General features: G+C 40.8%; 1 pseudogene; it reads right to left on the bottom strand.

Annotated features, from left to right (window-relative positions):
- Positions 1-12,841: 12,841 nt before the first annotated feature.
- Positions 12,842-13,371, bottom strand: LOC121280439 (annotated as a pseudogene).
- Positions 13,372-15,258: the final 1,887 nt, after the last annotated feature.

The following is a 15,258-nucleotide window of genomic DNA, read 5'->3' as shown; positions in this document are numbered from 1 at the left end:
TGGTGTCTATTGTTAAAAAGATTAAGTAACCTTAAAAGTAATGCAAAGTTAATGTTTGCAACAGTATAACAATGTGTCAGAATATATTCCTATAAGTGAGGTATTAAACTGATTACCAGCTCACTTACATGCATGCATGCACTCTGACAGAGAAACTGGATAGTATTACAGTGTTAAATGGTGTTGGTTATGAAACTATGTAAATCACAGATAAGTAATTTTTGAGATATAATATAGTGTCTTGCTGCATGAAAAGTTTCTACAGAGTCTGTTTGCCCGATAATGTAGCATTTGAAGAACTGACGTTATTCTGCTGTAATTATCGCGTCTGGGCTGGGTTTGCCAATTTAACATGGGACAGCTTTACCCTATGCCTGTGGCTTTTTCAGTTACAAGCTGAAGGAGGAAGTATAATGTAATGTTTAAAGTAGTGACATCATACTGCTGCAATTACCCTAGTCTAGGCTGCATCTAGTAATTTAATATGGAACAACAATGGCACTATTGTGTCTGTGACGTGCCTCCTGCTTTTGTGGTTTCCAGCTGAAGGTGAAAACGTAAAAGGATGCTGCATATATTTTTGTGCATGGCAGGATTGGATAGGTTGGCTAAATCATTTTCACATAATTAAGCTGAGTGAAACAGCATGCATTTATTTAATTTATTCATTGCCTATCCCATCAGCAAGTGAGCAGGCCATAAATCCGAAACGATATTTTTAACAATTAACTTTGACGACATAGAAGTCACTGCCCTTCAGAAATACATTCTGTGGAACATGCTGAGATGTTTTCATCTTGTGCTTTAATTTTACTGTCACAAAGGCCTCTTGCTCATACATGCTTCCTTTAACCCAGATATCCAGACCAAGCTTCTACATCTACTTCTAGTGCCCCTCGATCACTGGTTATAAGCTGATATAGGATCTTAGTCATTGCTCCATGTGAATCGGAATATTACTACTTTACAGCTCGAGCTGGTGAGCTGCTGAAAACTGCTTAGCACAAGTGAATTTTGACATTTGACTGTTCCAGGATTGAAGCTAATACTGTTACCAATAGGTCAATGGACTATTCAATTAATTGCATATTTTCCAATTTGTTCTAGAAGCAGCCTAGACACAAAAACGTTACGCTTTGATGGGTCAGTAACCACAAATACAGTGGGGTTTTGCATTTGTTGTACTTGTACAATTTTTAAAAAATGAGCTTTACATAATTTGCATCTAATTTGCTTTTTTCTTAGACTTGATTCCATAAACTGATGTTAATTATATAAAGGAGATATGTTCATTGCTAGCACACTGTCATCTTGCAGTAGTTTTCAGAAGAATTAACAACTGTTTTAACTAGATGTATTGTTTGGTACAAATGTATCATAAATTTCTAAATGATTTTTATTGTGTCACTGTAGGATAAGGTGTAATGTAATCTGAATGTCATGTTTGCGTATTGACAAGGCGGATACCAATATGTTACTTTGGCTTGAAAAAATAAAAATGAAAACATGCATATGTTGTTTTTCCTGATAATTCTAAGTTAGTTTAAATCCCATTCTTCTCTACTCCAATGTAGGGTGGTCTACTTGGCCTCTACACCTATTGTTTAGCTGGAACAGATTTCCAACTCCTGATACTGTCTGCTCACACCTGCTGCAAGAAAGAAAGACTTGCATTCAAATAGTACCTTTCACAACCTCAGGATGTCCCAAAGCACATCACAGCCAATGAAGTATTAGTGTTGTCACAGGAAATGAGGCAGTCAAATTACTGCCATCAAATATCCAATTGCCTCCCATCCAGGCAGTGGCAGCTGGTGGGATTTTCATCCATGGGAGGCAGTGATGGACTCAAGTCGAGGTGGCAGGCCAGAGGTGGAGGCAGAGGCACACTGATAATGAAGTGGCCAGGTTAAAAAGTCCAGCTCCATTTATTGAGACATCATCCCATTTCGCAGATGAGTGTAAAGCCCTCCTCACTCTTCCCCCATCCAGTCGCCCCTTTATTCCACTTTACCCCGCTTCAACCCCTTCACCCCCACCCACCTTATCCCCACCACCCTCAACCCCTCACACCATACCCTCTTCACCACTTCATCCCTTCACCCCCTTCACTCTCTTCACCCCTTCACTGTCTCACCATTTTCACCCCCTTACCCAATCACCCAGCATCCAATCTATAATGATAACTCACGAGCCCTATAATAACTTTTGGATTTCTTTGAAAAGCTCATAAATATGTTGAAACAAACAAACATCACTTAATTAGGCACTTAAAAATCATTGTCCTCTTAGAAGCTCATAAGTCTATCAAAATAACAAACTCACACTCTCCTGAATAGCTGTGTAAATAAACCCTGCAATACAGAATCCATTAGTGTCTTTGAAGGCAGACAAAAGCTCACACATCTGTCAAAGCTTTGAAATAGCCATATAGATGGCTGAGATACTCTTTAAAGAATTAATGAAAACCATGGAAAAAGTTTCAGCAATTAGCAATTAATCTCACATTAGGCTATGCTTTCCATCTTATACAATGCAAAATAGCACTATATCCAGTGGATGATCTATTCTAATGCATTTGAAGACTTTTCCACTTTTATAATACTGTTCTTTCACTTCACAGCTTGCCAGTTGTCAGAAGTAACAACCTGGCAACCACATTATTTAATGGTCACTTACCTTTTCCAGTTACAACACTGTCATAACACTTTAGTAAACATAGAGATAACTCAGGCTACAGCATTTCATGATAAACTGTAAAGGATGCCACACCATTTTTACTCTTCCTGCCTCCAATCCATGATTCACATCAGCATGCGGCAGATATGATTTAGAAAAGCTTTCAAAACATGGCTGCCTCCAGGAAAATTGCAGAAGTTCTGAAATGCCCATTTTTAGAAGGGTGCCAGCAACTTCTAAACAGCAGCATGTGGGGTTTCCCAACCTGACCCCTTTCCTGCACCACTGAAAATAGCTGGAGTTAGAAAAGGGGGGTTGGGCGGGGCTTCTGGATCCACGCTCCAGCCACAGTTTTTTCCTCCCACTCCACATCGTGCAGTCAAAAAATCCAGCTCACAATTCCAATTTGTCAGTCTAAATGTAGATCTGTTTTGGCAGAACAAGTTGTATGTCAACAATTGCTGACAGTGAATTCTCTTCCACAACAATATGAAGAGAAAGTCTCAAATCTGATGCTACTGGGCTCAACAATGCTATTTTTTTCACGATGCACATATATACCGTAAAGTATGAAAACAGCTAAAGAGCAAAGAATGACTTTGCAAGTTAGTGCACTAAGAATTATCACCATTAAAAAGTTTTGATGCCATTTATCTGTCCCCAACAACAAAAGGAAACAAATCACTACTTTGACACAATCCTGTTCAATGGTTTGAGTAAATGACTTCACTATAACCAACACATTCTATACTGCACTTTAGACATGAACCTTTTGACCTTAGGCTGATGGTCACAATAATTCACTGTCACTTTTATTCTTAGCATAGATATTTCATTTGATGGTAGTAAATGTCTACTTGGAAATTACTTTATGGCTTTTCTTTTGTTCCCTGAACTTTAATCTTTTTAATTCCCTTCCTCAGGCTAAATGGAAATACGTTCTGTTCAGTGCCATTGATTGGGTTTTGAGTGATTCCTTGTCTAATCCACGGTTGAAATACAAGAACAGCATTAAAGCAACAGGAAAATAATAGTTCTGACAAAATAAATCTGCTTTCAGACTATAAATAGCTGGAGTGTTGGATCTTAAAGATCTTTCATAATGTAATAATGAACAGATAAGAGTTTATGTCTGGCTCAGGGAAAAGATCATAAATCACTATGTGTAAATAACAGCATAGCAAGAAGTCAATAGAGGTCCAGTGGTGTGGTGGTCTCTACTTCTAGTCTAGAAGACCTGGTTCAAGTCCCACTTCTGGACTTGATGGCCATTGAATCATAATGTGGCCAAACAAGTTGACTATCAGCCTGTAAATCCTTCCAACATGCCTGATGCTGCATTAAGACTGCCTGTTTGTATCTCTGGAATATCACCTGACCTTTGCCCCTGCCTCAGCTCTTCTGCTGCTGAAACCCTCATTCATGTGTTTGCTATCTTCAGATAACTATTCTAATATACTCCTGGTTTGTCTTCCACATTCAACCCTTCATAGCCTTCAGGTTATCCAAACCATAGCTGCCCATGTCCTAACTCACACCAAATCCCATTTAGCTATCACCCCTGTGTCCCCTAACTTACTGGCTCCAGGTGTAACACATTGATTTTAAAATTCTCAGCCTTGTTTCCAAATGCCTCCATGACCTTGCCCCTCCCAATCTCTAATCTCCTCCAGCCCCACAAGCCTCCAGGAAATCTGCATTCTTCTTTGGCATCTTGAGCATTTTAATCATCCGCCATTGATGACCAGGCCTTCAGCTGCCAACCACCTCTCTAGAATTCCCCCCCCTAAGCCCTCCACCCCTCTATCTCACTTACCTCCTTTCAGATACTCCTTAAAACCTGCCTTTTGACCAAGCTTTTGGTCATCTGATTTAATATCTTTTAAGGGGCTTGGTGTCATGTCTCATTTTATAATGTTCATGTGAAATTTTCATGTTTTAAACAAATACAAGTTGTTGTTGTTTCTTTTTCATGGTTTATCCTTGGCATTTGCTGTGATATAATGCATGTGAGCTAACTTATTTCTCTGTATTAACCAATGAAATAAATGTGATCACTTATGGTCGAATCATGTGGTACACAAGTAGTAGCTGAATAAATACCTGTCACTGTGCCTAGCAGCAGAAAATGAACATGGAAAACAATGAACCATCAAGACAAATGACTGTGCTTTTGTGTATTACAAATACTGTCACACTTTATGGTGTATTCCGAGCCAGTAACATGTTTTGAGGCTGTGGTAACACTGTACTGCTGTCACCACCTGTTATGTGTTATCCCATACATTTTATGGAATATGTCATTCTTTTGTAATTCACCGTCTGAAGAAGCCAAATATTTTGTGAGATCTCATGTCATTTTTCACAGCTCATTTGGTATTCTGTGAGCTCCTGATCATTACATAATAAAAATGTTAAATGACCAGCATCAGTAGCTAAGATTAAAAGAACAAAACATTTATATGAGGTACAGAAAGGTAGCTAGGGAATTTGAGGCAGTCATTCAACCCTTCGGTTCAGACGTCTAACATACAGTGGGCATCACTGGCAAAACCAACATTTATTGTCCATTCTTAATTACTTTTGAGAAGGTGATGTTGAATCGCTACAGTCCATGTGATGTAGATTCACCTACAGTGCTGTTAGATATGGAATTCCCGAAATTTGATCCAGCAACAGTGAAGGAATAGCAATGTATTTCCAAGTCAGAATGGTGTGTGACTTGTTGCTGTACTGATCTCAGTTGGGATCAAAAATGTCCAAACTTCAGAGGCGATGATCATAACAGGGATGTAGAACATTTCCTTTGGTCCCTTGGAGATTCCTGGATATAAACATGAATGACTTTTAATATAGTTCTCTTTGATTTCCTACTTCATGTTCTTCAATAGTTTCTCACCATAAACTCACGTTAATAGTTCTCCTTATCTGATTTCATTGATCCACACTAGTATATTGCAGGCATATCAGCCCATCGTCGACTTTCAAGCCTGAAGATCCAGGATAATCCATTTCCCCTCATTTCTTTCTCTTCTGTTTTGCTGCCTACTCCTTTTGCTCTTTAGTCCTTTCATTCCTTTCGGGCTCATCCAATGAATTGGGGGGGGGGGGGGGGGTGTGGCGGGGGGCAAAGTATTAGGCTGCTTAGTGAAGCATCAGCGTATAAATGCTAAAAAGCAGAGACCTGATAAAATAAAGAACTTGTATTTATATCGCATCTTTCACATCCTCACGACATCCCAGACCACTTCATAACCAAAAACATATTTTGGAAATATTGTCACTATTATCCTGTAGGAAAACCTTACAGCCAATTTGCAAGCAACAAGATCCTACATAGAGCAATTAGCAGACAATCAGATGCGGTAGCTGTAAAATTCTTTAATGGATTTAATGTGGGTTTTGGCCACATTTCTGGGGCCATGTTAAGGGAGCTAGATCCAGTCGGTACTTTCAATGACTTTCAAGTGCTTGATTGTGGCACTGCATACAAAAAACAGAAACTATTTAGAAGTTATCTTTCATCATGATGAACAACACCAACTGCAGCACCCCAACAGACAGAAATAAATAGCTGTAACTGTTAGAGGGGACGCCAACAGGGAGTATGATTTAGATTGTAAAATTATATGCTAATCCCATTTTGTTTAGTTATCCATACCCCCGTTTGGATTTCCCCCCCCCGACACACATCAGCCATGTGACTTGCTTGCAGCACTTTCCACTTTGATGCAGACACTGAGCTGGACAAGGCCTGACTCATCTTCTGAGTTTCCTGTCAGCTCCAGGTTAGCAGCTGACATCTGCTCCCATTGATTACTCTGCTGGGCTTGGAAATGACCTTTTTCAACTCATATTAAATACAGTACGAGTGCACCAACATTAAGAAGGCAAGAGGATGTGTTAGGATTGGCTGTAAAAGGATTTGAATACTTTGGACAAAGAAATAGGACTGCCAGGATATCCTCTGATTTGGAGTAACATTGATTTGTAATTGTAATTGTACCCTTTTGTGGCCATTTGTATATGTATGTATATATATAGTCAAACTGGAATCAACTAGTTTTCAGTTAGATTCTTTTGAATTAATTGTGCTGCACATAGTCTCTTTTTGTCCTGCAAAGATATCAGAGTCTGCAATGAGGGGAATTGTAGATTTCTTTAGCTGAACATTTTTGGGTTAGAAAAATTTCCAGCAAACCTGTAGGGGCCCTGTGAGGATTTTTTTTGATGAGAAGTAGTTTTAAAAATCCAGTCCTAGTGAAAAGAATGTTTGTATACATGGGTGGACTGACATTTGAAGATGGCTGCATCAACCTGTATTATTGGGTGACTGGGAGAGTTAGCCATAACCGAGAGTCCTCGGTGGAATTGCTCGAGATGTGTTTCATTGCTAATAATATCCTTGCTGTTCCCGATAATCCGGTTGTTAATAAGGCATTGGCAGAAAAGATAAGGTCAATACTTCTGACTGAAGCAGGCCCAGAAGTGCATGAAACGCTCAAGAACTTGCTCGCCCCAGTAAAGCCAAAAGACAAGCTGCATTCGGACATTTTGCAAAAGCTTCAGGAGCACTACAATTCCAAGCCATTGGAGATTTTAGAAAGCTATCAGTTTGGAACAAGGAATCAAATCCCCAGTGAGAACATTGGAGACTTTATGTGGCTTTGAAGAAACTGCCAATCATTGTAATTTTGGAGAACTTCAAGAGAGAACATTGCAGGACAGATTTGTGGCAGGTTTAAAAAGTGAATGCATTCGCAATAAGTTACTGACATTGCCAAAGTTAGCTTTCAACATAGTTTGCCAAACAGCATTGTCCATGGACATGGTAGAACGTGACTCGAGACAAGTTAGAGTTAACAACTACCAGTCATCTGCTGAAGTAAATAAGCTGCAGCTGGGTAAGCAAAAGGCCACAATGGTTGGTAGTAGCAGAGGTATTAAAAAGTTCTCTTACCAGTGCTTAGATCAATATAGGGCATAGAGTTGTCCATTTGGGAACACACATCTGAAGAAGGGTCATCTTGCCAAGGCATGTCAAAAGAATGTACACAGAGAATAGGCTGGCTGGAGGAAACAGCAATCACTGTATATTGTTGTCGAACAGCACCAGGTCAATGAGGGGTTGGTTGAGACCCATATGATCTGAAGCGCGGGGATGTCCAGTGGAAACTCACAGGACATCACAGGATTGGATGGAGCTCCAGTAAACATGGAGTCTGGCACAGGGGGATCAGTCAGGGTGATTCCTGAATCATTATACCATCAAACAGTGAGTGAGCATCACCTGGAGAAATCACACATCGAATTACAAGATTATGGAGGAGAGAAATCCCCACAATTGGAAGTGACATTTTAGTCACACGGAAGGAGCAATGTGCAAAAATTGCCCATCATTATAGTGAAGGGTGAGAAACCAGCCTTATTAGGAAGAAACAGGTTAGCAGCCCTTAAGTTAAACTTGGGTGAGCTCTTTCGCATAGAAGCAAAATTCACAATGCAAGACGATATAATTGCCCAGTAGCCTCAGGTGTTTCAAGAAACCGGCAAACCCATTCAGGGGTATACAGCCAAAGTACAGGTTCAGAGAAATGCAAGACCTTTATTGTGGGCCTCACCCAGTACCCTATGCTCTAAAAGAGAAAATAGAGCAAGAACTGGAAAATCTTGAGACTGAGAACATTATCTCTAACGTAGAACAGTGTAATTTGGTTACTCCCTCAGTGGTAGTACCAAAGTCAGATGGTAGTGTAAGAATATATGGGCCAGGATTGTTCAGATGGTGGGGTTTCCCATCCCGCCATGCAAGCATTAATTGGCTTGAGGTGAGAATTCCACCCCTCAGTCAGGAGGAAGTCATGCCTCATGAAAATCTGATTGGGCAGCGTCTCTAGTCCCACTAGCGCCAGAAGCTGCATTGGCCAGGAAGGAAGTTGTAAGCAGTCCCCGGAGTCTAAGCCTCAGGAGTCCAGGACTAGCTAAGTTTTGGAGGCCTTAGGGCCAGGAGGGGAGGTGAGGCCCAGGGGGGTGCTTAAGAGGGATAGGGGTGTTGGAGGAGAGGGTGGGACGGGGCAGAGGAAGCAATATTAGATCTGACAAATGTTTATCTGCATCTTGAGTTACATGTTGAGTCAAAATCATATTTGACTATTAATACACACATGGGTCTATTTCAGTTTCATAGGCTACCATTTGGTGTTCCTTCAGCCCCTGAAATGTTCCTAGGGATAATGAACCAAATTTTTCAAGGAACTCAGGGAGTAGTGTGCTGTTTGGATGACATATTTAGTCCAGCTCCAAACAGGCAGACCCATGATGACAGGCTGAAGAAGATGCTCTAACTTTTGGAAAACATGGAGTTCAAGTGAAGAAACACAAATGTGAAATGTTTCAAAGCTCTGTAGAGTATTTGGGTCACCGGGTAGACAAAGAGGAATTACATCCTACCAAGTATAAGGGTCAAGCAGAAAGAAATACACCCTCAGAATATCTCTGAGCTTCGATCCTTTTTGGGCTTAGTGAATCACTATGGGAAATTCATACCAAATTTGGCAATGTTATTGCATCCATTGAATGAACTCTTGAGGAAGGGTGTTCTGTGGAACTGGACAAGAGAGTGTGACAAGGCATTCCAGTTGTGTAAAAGCAAATTGGTAGATGGTACAATGTCTGTACATTACATTGTGTCCAAAAACATTAAGTTAGCATGTGATGCCTCTCCATATGGAATAGGTGCTATGATCTCTCATATCATTGAGTCATAGAGTCATAGAGTTATACAGCACAGAAACAGGCTCTTCAGCCCATCATGCCCATGCTGGCCATCAAGCACCTATCTATTCTAATCACATTTTCCAGCACAAAAATAAAAATACCTGGAAAAACTCAGCAGGTCTGTCAGCATCTGCGGAGAGGAACACAGTTAACATTTTGAGTCCGTATGACTCTTCAACAGAACTAAGTAAAAATAGAAAAGAGGTGAAATATAAGCTGGTTTGGGTGGAGGGGGTGGGGGGCGGTGGTGGGACTAGTAGATCTGGATAGAAGGCCAGTGATAGGTGGAGATAGCCAAAAGATGTCATAGACCAAAGGACAAAGAGGTATTGAAGCTGGTGATATTATCTAAGGAATGTGCTAATTAAGGGTAGAAAGCAGGACAAGCAAGGTACAGATAGCTCTAGTGGGGGTGGGGTGGGGTGAAGGGAATGGATCGAAATAGGCTAAAAAGTAGAAATAAAACAATGAATGGAAATACATTTAAAAATAATGGAAATAGGTGGGAAAAGAAAAATCTATGTAAATTATTGGGGGGAAAAAAGGGGGGATCAGAAAAAAGGGGGGGATGGAGGAGAGAGTTCATGATCTAAAATTGTTGAACACAATATTCAGTCCGGAAGGCTGTAAAGTGCCTAGTCGGAAGATGAGGTGCTGTTCCTCCAGTTTGCGTCGAGCTTCACTGGAACAATGCAGCAGGTCAAGGACGGACATGTGGGCATGAGAGCAGGGTGTAGTGTTGAAATGGCAAGTGACAGGGAGGTCTGGGTCATGCTTGCGGACAGACCGAAGGTGTTCCGCAAAGTGGTCACCCAGTCTGCGTTTGGTCTCCCCAATGTAGAGGAAACCGCATTGGGAGCAATGAATGCAGTAGACTAAATTGAGGGAAGTGCAAGTGAAATGCTGCTTCACTTGAAATGAGTGTTTAGGCCCTTGGACGGTGAGGAGAGGGGAAGTAAAAGGGCAGGTGTTGCACCTCCTGCGGTTGCATGGGAAGGTGCCGTGGGAGGGGGTTGAGGTGTTGTGGGTGATGGAGGAGTGGACCAGGGTGTCCCGGAGGGAACAATCCCTGCGGAATGCCGCCAGTGGGGGTGAAGGGAAGATGTGTTTGGTGGTTGCATCATGCTGGAGTTGGCAGAAATGGCAGAAGATGATCCTTTGAATGCGGAGGCTGGTGGGGTGATAAGTGAGGGCAAGGGGGACCCTATCATGGTTCTGGGAGGGAGAGGAAGATGTGAGGGCAGATGCGCGGGAGATGGGCCAGACACGGTTGAGGGCCCTGTCAACCATTGTGAGTGGAAAATCTTGGTTAAGGAAGAAGGAAGACATGTCAGAGGAACTGTTTTTGAAAGTGGCATCATCAGAACAGATGCAACGGAGGTGAAGAAACTGAGAGAATGGGATGGAGTCCTTACAGGAAGTGAGGTGTGAGGAGCTGTGGTCGAGGTAGTTGTGGGAGTCGGTAGGCTTGTAATCTATATTGGTAGACAGTCTCTCACCAGAAATTGAGACAGAGAGGTCAAGGAAGGGAAGGGAAGTATCAGAGATGGACCATGTGAAAATGATGGAGGGGTGGAAATTGGAAGCAAAATTAATAAATTTTTCCAGGTCTAGACGAGAGCATGAAGCAACACCAAAGCAACATTTTCCAGCACTTGGCTCATAGCCCTGTATGCTATGGCATTTCAAGCGTTCATCTAAGTGCTTTTTAAATATTGTCAGGGTTCCTGCCTCTACCACCTCTTCAGGAAGTGTGTTCCAGATTCCAATCACCCTCTGGATGAAAAAAAATTCCTCAAATTCCCTCTAAACCTCCTTCCCCTTACCTTAAACCTATGCCCCGTAGTTTTTGACACCTCCGCTAAGAGGAAAAGTTTCTTCCTATCCACCCTATCAATGCCCTTCATAATTTTGTATACCTCTATCAGGTCCCCCCTCAGCCTTCTCTATTCTAAGGAAAACAGCCCTAGCCTATCCAGTCTCTCTTCATAACTGAAACGCTCCAGCCAGGCAACATCCTGGTGAATCTCCTTTGCACCCTCTCCAGTGCAATCACATCCTTTCTATAATATGGCAACTAGAACTGCACACACTACTCCAGCTGTGGTCTAACTAGCATTTTATACAGCTCCAACTTAACCTCAACAGAATTACCTGGAAAACTCAGCAGGTCTGGCAGCATTGGCGGAGAAGAAAAGAGTTGACGTTTCGAGTCCTCATGACCCTTCGACTGTCGAAGGGATCATAGACATGTGCACCAAGGTCCCTCTGATCCTCTGTACTTCCTAGGGTCCTTTCATTCATTGTGTATTCCCTTGCTGTGTTAGTCCTCCCAAAATGCATTACTTCACACTTCTCAAGATTAAATTCCATTTGCCACTGCTCTGCCCATCTTACCAGCCCATCTATATTGTCCTGTAATCTAAGGCTTTCCTTCTCACTATTTATGAAACCACCAGTTTTCGTGTCATCTGCGAACTTACTGATCATCCCTCCTATATTCACATCTACATCATTAACGTACACTACAAACAGCAAGGGTTCCAGCACCGCTCTCTGAGGTACCCTACTCGTCACAGGCTTCCAACTGCAAAAACAACCTTTGACTATCACCCTCTGCCTCCTGCCACTAAGCCAATTTTGGATCCAGTTTGCCAAATTGCCCTGGATTCCATGGGTTTTTACCTCCTTGACCATTATCCCATGCGGGACCTTGTCAAAAGCCTTACTGAAGTCCATGTAGACTAGATCGAATGCATTACCTTCATCTACACAACTAGTCACCTCCTCGAAAAATTCAATCTAATTTGTTAGATGTTATCTCCCTCTGACAAAGCCATGCTGACTATCCCTGATTAATCCTTGCCTCTCCAAGTGGAGGTTAATTCTGTCCCTCAGAATTTTTTCCAACAGTTTCCCTACAATGTTAGAGTTGACATGTTAGACCATTGGTTAATGGTGAGGAGAGACTGATTTCATTTGTCTCATGCATCCTTAGTGCCACTAAGTGAAATTATGTTCACGTAGAATGTGAAGAATTGTCTTTGATTTTTTGGATTAAGATTTCATATATACTTGTATGACCATAGTTTCATGGCTGAAACTGATCATAAGCCACTGATGGCTATTTTGAATCCAAAGACTCCAGTAACCACTTTAGCTGCAGCCTGAATGCAGAGATGGGCATTGATTTTGTTTGCTTATCAGTATGTTTATTTCCCATATATACATATTGCAGTTCCTTGAACTTATTACACTTCCCTTGGATTCAGTGTTCTGGTCCATAAGATTTTATATTTCCAAATCCTTTGAACATTAACAAAATATAAACATAACAACCAAATACATCAAACATACTGAAAGCTAAACAGCCTCCCAGATGAGATCAAGATCCTGCTCCAAAAGTTCCAGCCTTTTCTGTGATTTCCAAAGCCACTTTCAAATTCTGTTCAAAAAGGTCACACCTGATTGGCATCTCGGGAGAGTAGAATGGATTTTAACAGCAAAGTCTGAATAAATTTCATAAATCTTCCGTAGGAGTGAATCAATTCCAGCTTGTCGAAGGTCTGCCAACACAATGAAATTAATCCCTGTTAGCGTTTGAAAACAATGCAATTTGAAGGTGTCCGTTTCTAGCACTTCAATCCCAGAACTTCCAGACTCTGGTGATAACTGGGATCCAATTGCAAACAGCCTTCCATTTACATCAATTCCATTAATTGAGAACACAGCATATCCAACTTTGATGCCATCCCTCTGACTGAAAGACACCACAACCTGCTTGTCGTATTCTTTCAGCACAAAGTCAAGTGGGTGGCTGCAGATCTTCTCCACATCGGTGCAGGGTGAGTAGTTATCGTACCGGTAAACCAGGCTGCCAGCTTTATTCACCACATAAACACTAAAAACCATCATCTCTTGATTGGAAGGTCATTGTAACGCCAATGCAATGTCTAGATTACAATCCCTCTCAGAGATAGAGCCCAAAAGGGAAGAGGTATTTTTCTTTTCACACATAGATGAGTTGCCAGTCACAGCAGATGACATTGGTAAAATAACATGTAGGGACCTGTATTGGCAAGGGTATTGTTATAAAAGTGTAATAACTTTCATAATATTTTTCTGGTTTGTTATAAAGTTGGTTTATGGGTGTGAGCATAGATGGTTCTGTCTGTTTGATTTAAATACATTTGGAGTCAGGTAGACTGCAAACTTGAACTTATCAAAAGAAGCTAGGTGTAGAAATGTACTTGAAATGCTAATGGATAAATATGGATGCTGTCTTAACATGTAAGGTGTGAAGGGAATTTGCATTTTTAGATAAGTGAAAGAAATGTTTGGATTTAAAACGAATGTTAGTTTATTTACAACTAACCAGATAAGTAAGACTAAGGAGCATGTTTATTTTTCCCAAAGACTACTGACAATATTGGCAACATGAAATTTTTTATATTATGGGAAAGGAACAGTTCTAAAGATATATGGAACAATGGAATTTACATAGCAAAGAGAGTGAAACATATATAAAGGAGAATGATAGGCTATGTTTGGGGACCTTGAAAGATCTAACATGAGTATATGAAACAGCCTTGAAGAAGCATCGAGCCATTTGTGCATAGGTCTGTTGTGTCCAATAACTAAAGTTGGAGAAAGCCATTTGGAAGTCTACTGTCAAGTGGATACTGTGTTAACTTTCTGGTTTTGTTTTTAAATCTAAAATCTATTTTGGACTGTTGCCTTAAAGGAGGTGTGTAACTGGGAGTCAGGTTACTTAGGAATTTTAGTATTTGTTACAGTAGTGAGTAATTGTAGTCTTATGTATGTGTTTAAAATATTTTATCTTGTTAATGAATATTTTAATTTAATTTTTAAAATCTCTGAAGGTCTTGATGGACTCATTACCTCTGAATTCAGTGCACACATCTTCTTGTAATAAGTACAAATGATAGCGTGACCAAGTTTCCCTTATGGATTTGATCCATCTGGCACACATCATCTGCCATTTCATAACACGATACAACGACATCGTAAATGGATGGCCAACATAGGTACTGGATTTAAAAATCAGGTTGTTTTTAATGTGTAAGAATGAGTTGTCCCTTCATAAATGTTGTGTTATGTGGGAAGTCAGAGTTGTAATTCCTGAAGGGTACAGATTGCAGTTGCTATGTGATCTTCATGATCAACACTTAGGAATGAGTATGACAAAGAAGTTAATAAGGAGCTATCTTTGGTGGCCAGGGTTAGATAAGGATGTAGAAGGTACAGTGAAGCAGTGTAGAGCAAGTCAAGCTCTAGAAAAGAAGGTGCAATCAGTAGCTTTACAACCATGGAAATGGCCAGCTAGAGTGTGGCAGAGCCTATGCATAGTTTTTGCAGAACTTGAAGGGCAACAGCTATACATTGTGATAGCCGTTTGAATTGGGTTGAGGGGTTTCCGATGAACAAAAGAACAATTAGCAAAACTTTATATATTTTGTGTAGTTTGTTTGCTGCTTATGGGTTCCCAGAGGAAATTATGTCCAACAACGGATCTCAGTTCTGTTCAGGAGAGTTTGTAAAATCTATGAGAACGAATTGGGTAAAACAAATTAGAGTTCTGCCAAATCATCCTGCTTCAAATGGAGCAGCAGAGTGCACAGTATAAATTATTAAATGTGCTCTAGTTAAACAAATGTTAGATACAAATTAAAAGAAACGTCTGATTCATTGGATCACAAATTGGTGAAGTTTTTGTTTATTTATCGTAACACACCTCACACTACTACTGACAGGATGCTAGCTGAATTGTCTCTTAGAAGA

Source organism: Carcharodon carcharias, chromosome 7, assembly GCF_017639515.1.
Source record: "Carcharodon carcharias isolate sCarCar2 chromosome 7, sCarCar2.pri, whole genome shotgun sequence".
Classification (NCBI taxonomy): Eukaryota; Metazoa; Chordata; class Chondrichthyes; order Lamniformes; family Lamnidae; genus Carcharodon; species Carcharodon carcharias.
This window is presented reverse-complemented; position numbering and strand designations above follow the sequence as displayed.